Genomic DNA, 6,961 nt, shown 5'->3' on the forward strand with positions numbered 1-6,961 from the left:
TCTTTATATCAATCAGCATGTCATGATTCATCAGTCACAATTTATATAAATTCATGGATTACAATATATATGATAACACACCCTTTCAATGTGCTATAATTTATATCATAATCACTCCGTTTCAAGTTGCGTGGACTCATGCATTATAATCACGCCTCATATTCTTTCTCAATCATATTCTCATTTCTCATTCATACATCACATGCTTTCACTTTCATTCAACACTTCATTCCTTTCTATAATTCTACTTATATTGCATACATTTCAGTCATCACTTTATACCTATACTTATTGCATCATACTAGTTTAATATATAAAGTGGTCATACAAAGTCATATCACACAACTAATACAATACATCAAACTTATCACAGAGACTACCACACAATGTCACACCATACAATCAATACAATATGCTGAGGGTCAAACACCATCGGACTCAGCCCAGCTCGTACAATCTCAATATATAGTCTCCTAACCTAAAGTTCATTATAGTATATCTTTTATTACTTAATTCATATACATCTTAAAAAACTCAATTCTAAAATCTCTTAATACTACTTAAGCCCATATTTTCTCTAAAAATATGATATTATTAGTTTAAAATAAACTCCAAACCTCTCTTTATATCAAAATACACCTTTGTCATATGATACTATCAAAATTTACAGAACTTTACTAAGTAAGATACTCATATTTCTCGAAATACCACTAGATTTATTTATACATATATAACTACAGCTAGAAAATACTCCCCTTACCTGATAACGATTCCTCCAAACTAGTTCTCTAAGTGATCTACGGAGAGATCCACACTATCCACGGAGAGATCTTCCAAAAGATAAGATTTTCTAAGTATTTCAAGGTAGAGATCTTAAGATGAGAAGAGAACCAAAGAAAAGGGATAAAATAGAGATCTGCGCTCTGAGAAACTTACTTAGATCCGAGAAGAACGGATGTTTGAGCTCAAATATGAAAGAGATCCAAAGTTATTGGAGGTTTTCTTTGAGAAAGGAGAGGGAGAGAACGAAGAGGATGGAGAGGGATATGTGATTTGGTTGAAAATGAAGATTTTAGGGCGAGAGTTCCTTAAATATCTCTCAAACTTGTGACTTTCTCGCTACAGCGAGAGGTTCTTACTACAATGAAAAAAATCAGAAGTTTTCTTCCTTTACTGTCTATCATTCTAGCTACAGCGAGAGGGCTCCAGAATGTTTTATTTTCACCGCCTCATTTTCGCTACAGCGAGATGTCCTATAGTTTATATCAATTAAACATTTCTAATTTCAAATAACATGCACAAATAACTAACATTAATTGCAAAAATAATAAATTACAAAATGAGGGTGTTACAGTAGCGATATAAAGACTTTAATAGTTCACATGTTTTTAGTTAATCTATTAGTTGAAATCTTATTATAAATTATTTTGAGGAAGGCTAGCAACACATTATTAAAAATTACAAAAAATATGAAAGAGAAGTATTAATTTAGAAATAAGAAAGAATGGAATTCATAAAAATTTTATAATTTTAATAAATTTTAATCAATAACAAATGAAAGGCATATTAGAGAGTGTGTTGTTAAAGTTACTCAAATATTTTAAACCAACAATAGTCATAATCAGTGTGCAAGAATTACTTTTTAACCTTTTTTTTTTTTTTTGCTAATCTATTTTTTAACCTTTTAAGGTGATAAAATGATACCTTACCTTAGAAAAAATAAAATAAAATAATTGAATGAAAGTATATTTATATTTATAAAGCTATTCAATTAAATTCTAAAATTAATATGAACCAAAATTGCCAAAAAGAAATCGTGGCTAGCTTTTTGACCTTAAATTGCTTCGGAATCGGAAACGGTTGTGACCTTAAATTGGTCACTTTCAGGTGTATTTAACCTTGAATTTAACCAAATCTAACAAATTTTGTGTATAAGAAAAGAATTTTATGCTGAGAGCAATTTTCATAACAAGATACTGAAAAATGATACTGTGTATATGATAACAATTTTCATAACAAGACCTTAAATTCCTGCATCTGCTAGATCAAAGAAGAAGTTTACATAATTTTCAATCCTTTTCTCCTATTTTCATCAGTACCCTCTTAAGTTTGGGAAGGTATATATGATACTGTGTATAGCTCTACGAAAAATGCACCGAGAAAACATTTAGCATTTTAGTACAACAATATATGCAGTACGTGAAACGGAAACGTTATAAATGTTTCATAGAAAAATTGTTAGTAAATGTAAGGCATATACTAAGTAGTATGTGTATATGTTTCCCATCATACCTATTCATTCTTAAAGTTGCCCTTTCGAAATTGCTCAGTCATTGCAGCAAAACTTTGTTCCTATGAGAGTATGAATTTTCATTAATCATGAGCTTTCCAATAAAATTCATTGTTTTGTTCATTATATTTTTTTAAGGTGTATTTAGGGATATATAATAAAAATTTATGTAAAATATTTTTTATTAAAATTTAACACATTAATAACTTTAAGTATTACAATATTTTAACAAAAGTTATTAATTTTTCATTACATATCTTTATATTTACATTAAAAAACCATTGATTATAAACTAAAAGATGATAATTTATAAAAGCATTACAATGGTGCACATGATATAGACGTAAATTAACTAAGCATGCATACTCAAAATCTGCAAAAAATTCAACAAATTTAAAGTTCCAGAATTACATTGAAGATAATGAGAGATTTGTAATATTGGACAATAGTACTCTGGTGACGAGGATGCCATTAGAAAATGCTTTAAAGGCAAGAAAACGAAGACAATAAACTACTAAAGAAAGATGACGATCACATAAAAAAATCTCATAGTGTTAAAAATATTACATAATATGAAGAAAAAGTACCATAAAAAAATAGAAGAGCCCACAAAAAGATAGAAAGCTCGCACAAGGAGGGAGGGGAGCCCCCGGTGCTGCGGCTAAGTTCATTTATCTAATATAGACGATTCATGAACTTGCATATGGACCACCAAACTAAGAAGACCATTATTGAACACGTAGATGAAAATAGATTACTTATTACTTGATAAAAATTTAAAAAGAGGGAACCACTTTTCTAAGCCATGAACCTTTTGGATGATCATTGTCTTTTCCCTTTTTATTTTTTCAGAGATAAGTTGTCGCTAGATTCTTTATTATGGACTTTGGGGCACATTTGAACCCAAGGGCATCACCTAATGTGAACAACGTTTAACCGTTTGTGCTTGTGTCTATGGAGGGATCGTCATCTATCCATTACCAACTTAGGAATTGTTTAATTTAAAAAAAAAAAATACGTTTTACTTTAATATTTTATTTTAATTATAAAAATGATAGTTTTATTCTATTTTTTATTTTATTTTCAGAAATGTTTTTGAAACCAAATAAACCTTTAAATTTCCATGTTCGATGGGGCCCCAACACTATATATCAACTGCATTAAACTTATAGTTCTTTCTTTTCGTTTTGGGTCAATCAATCTTATTGTTCTGGATACACAGGCTTAGCTTAGTCCAGAAACAAATTGGGTTAGCATTATGACAATCTATAACAATACAAAAGGGATACTTTTTTTTCACACTTTTGTTAAAAAAAAAAATCAAATATTTGTTCCAAAATACTCTTTATGAAAACAATTTTTTGAAATTAAATTTTATATTTTAAAAATTAATTTTTTAAATTATTAATTCTTTCCTGAAATAAATATTTAGAATTATGATTTTATATTTCTGAAAATAAGTTCTCAAAATTAAAATTTTATTTCCCAGACATTAATTTTTGAAAATATTACAAATAAAAAGATATTTTTATTGTTAAAATAACTTATTCTACGGCTAAAAGCCACAACAAATATTTTTTGGCGCTTAAAAAAACACAAATTTCAAGTGTGTCAATAAATGTTTTCAATATTTTTGTTTAACGGTTAATAATAATGCTAGAAAATAATTATACTATTATTGATGGATATTAAAACAAACGAGTTGTTTTTTTTTTTTTTTTTTTATCTTTTTTCCTTTGTTAAACTTCATTATTATTTTTTTTTTATTTTTAAATGTATTTAATAATAATTTATTTTATTTTATTTTTTATTTTCATTGAATAGTCTTATTCTCCTTTTTTTTTTTGCTTGCTATTCAATGAAACTTAAAAGCCTAACCAACACAAAAACAAACTACAACAATCTAGAAGTACAAATACCTAAAGAGTCCAAACTTAGAAAAGGTAAAAGAGGAGGAAGACTCTTATCAAAATAGGAGACATCCTCAAAAGAAATTAGACTAAGTTTGGCCAATAAATCAGCACATTTATTTCCTTTTCTTAGAATATGCTTGAACCTAACAAAAGGGATATTTCTTAAAATACTCCTAATATCATCAATCAAATAAAATGATGGATGATTACCACTTTGAACACTCAACACAAGGTTAAGAGCCTCTTTGGAGTCAGTTTCTATCTAAATAACAGAAATGTTATTATGAACAACTAATTGAAGACCAAAATATATGCTCCTCAACTCAGCATCTAGAGGAGATCAGAATGTAATGCCCCTATTAAATCCAACTATAACATGGCCTTGATAGTTTCTGATTAAACCTCTACAATCAACACTTCCATAAACTTGAGCAACAGCTCCATCTATGTTAAACTTCATGTGGTTCAAAGGGGGAGGATACCATCCTTACAGACTTTGAGTTCCCAAAAGATTTTGGCTTATAATAGAATTGGTCTTGAAACAACAATTCAAATAATCAACTTCATAGCAAATTTTATGATATAAAGAAATAGGAGATATTGATGAAAACTGAATAATGACATTATTTTGCTCCTTCAAAATTAGCCATATAAACACCCCAAAGCCTGTTCCAACTGTAACAGCCCGACAACTTATTTGGGACTGATGACCAACACGAGACTTTTCAGTGTGCTTCTTCCTGGGAACTTCCCAAAAGGTCACCTATCCCATGGATTGCTCCAAGTTAAGCACGCTTAACTTTGGAGTTCTTAAGTGATAGACCACCGAAAAGTAAATGCTTTTTGTTGGTATAGGTAGTCCTAATCAATTTCTTTAAGCTATCCTTAACTGTATATACAGTCTCTGGATCTCCCTCTCATTCCGATGTAAGTTCGATTCATTCATGTGCCCCTTACCGCCGGAAGCCTGCCAAGTAGCTGCTCCTTGTCCGTGCCACATTGCACCAGCGATCACTCCCCGCCCTCACTTAGCGCTTGGGTGTCACTTGCCCACCAGCTTCTGCGTGGTTCGTCCTCGAACCACACCGTACTGGGAGAGAGGCCTGCTCTGATACCACTAAAATATCACGACCCCTTTTATAAGGAACTGAGAACATTGTTTCCATATCACATACTTATTTAAGATAAATAAATTATAGAGGATAAGTATAAAATTCACTTCTCATTCAAAAATAAAATAAAGTTTCTTACAACAAATATCTAATAGAACAACATAATATTATGTTTAGTTCATAATATTCAAAATACCCAAAATTATATTACGTAGCTCCCTCTACATGAGGTCTCAAAATATAAGGAAAAAGGACTTTGATGCAAAATTACTTGATTCCAGCTTCTAACATTTCTCCACTGGCTTCTCAGCCTGTGAAGTAGATGCAATACCTGCTACATCTGCTCACATACCACCGTACGATCATCGCAGTACACACGCACACAACAACATAGAAAGAAATGCAAGGGTGAGCTTACAAAAATAAAATAAAATCGTACATATATAACAAAACATTACTCACAACAACAGTCTCATGCATTACCAGCCTATCTAATGCACAACATGAAAACGGTTTCCAACTGGTTTCATGACCTAAGTAATCTAGAAGGAACTGAGTTGGTCTGGGAGTAACCCATTCCTATATCTGGATCCAGACAGCACAGCACAACATCTCAGCATGAATTTACCGTTACACGTCTACCCACCTAAACATGTAACTGATAGTCATATTTTAGTACATCTTTCTCTCCATGTTTTTGGTTTAATTGTGCTTCATTAGTGCATTATTTTGATGTGTTAGTAAGTAATTTAGGATTTAAATATAAATCTTTCTTAATTCTCGCCATAATTTCTTATTTTGACACAGTTTCTTGCAAAGACCATATCTGGAGCTACACTACTCGAAATTGGACAAAATTGGTGTTCTTAGAAAGATAAGACAGAGATCTACAACTTCTCTGTTGGGAGAAAAGCCCAGTTCGAGTATCTTCAAGTCCAAAATTGCGTCACAATGTTGCGGCCCTACACTAAAATTTTCAGAATTTGATTGTATTGTTGCTTTTACTTAGTTAGGGAGTTGGGTCTTAATTAAGCCCAATTATTATGTCTTTTACTTAGTTAGGTGTTTAGGAAACTCATTAGAGAGTTGGACCTTAATTAAGCCCAATTATTTTATCTTTAAATAGAGGTTATGACTCTATGTACGAATCCTTGTTTTCTTTTCCCGCAATTTTTTTAGAATTACAAGTCTTTATTTTAAATTCTTTCCTTTATTTTTGTCTCTCTACCTTCCATCTTTTCATATTTTCTAGTTTTGGCCGAAGCAAACATGATCATGAAGCAAGGCTAATCCATCAATCGGTTCAAGGTTTCAAGAACAACATTGCGTTTGAGTTTTGAGTTAGGTTCTATCGAATTCGCGCTTTTCCTCCTCTTTTCTGATTAGGATAATTACATTTTTCATGATATTGATTTTTCGTTTGCATTCTAAACAGAGAATGAGAATTTCAGATTTGAAATAAATGAATTCACCTAATTCAATAAATCAATTGTTCTGAATTTTGTTAGAGCATTGGATTTGCGATTGCAGTTCTTGTTTTGATGAAATTCATAATCTAGATTTAGATTTTGGGTTATTAATGTCGTATTGAATTAGTGTTGATTGGAATTTCATTGGAATTATATTCGTTTAATAATGAGAACTGC

The sequence above is a fragment of the Abrus precatorius genome, unplaced genomic scaffold (assembly GCF_003935025.1).
Source record: "Abrus precatorius isolate BTA unplaced genomic scaffold, Abrus_2018 Scaffold2, whole genome shotgun sequence".
Lineage (NCBI taxonomy): Eukaryota > Viridiplantae > Streptophyta > Magnoliopsida > Fabales > Fabaceae > Abrus > Abrus precatorius.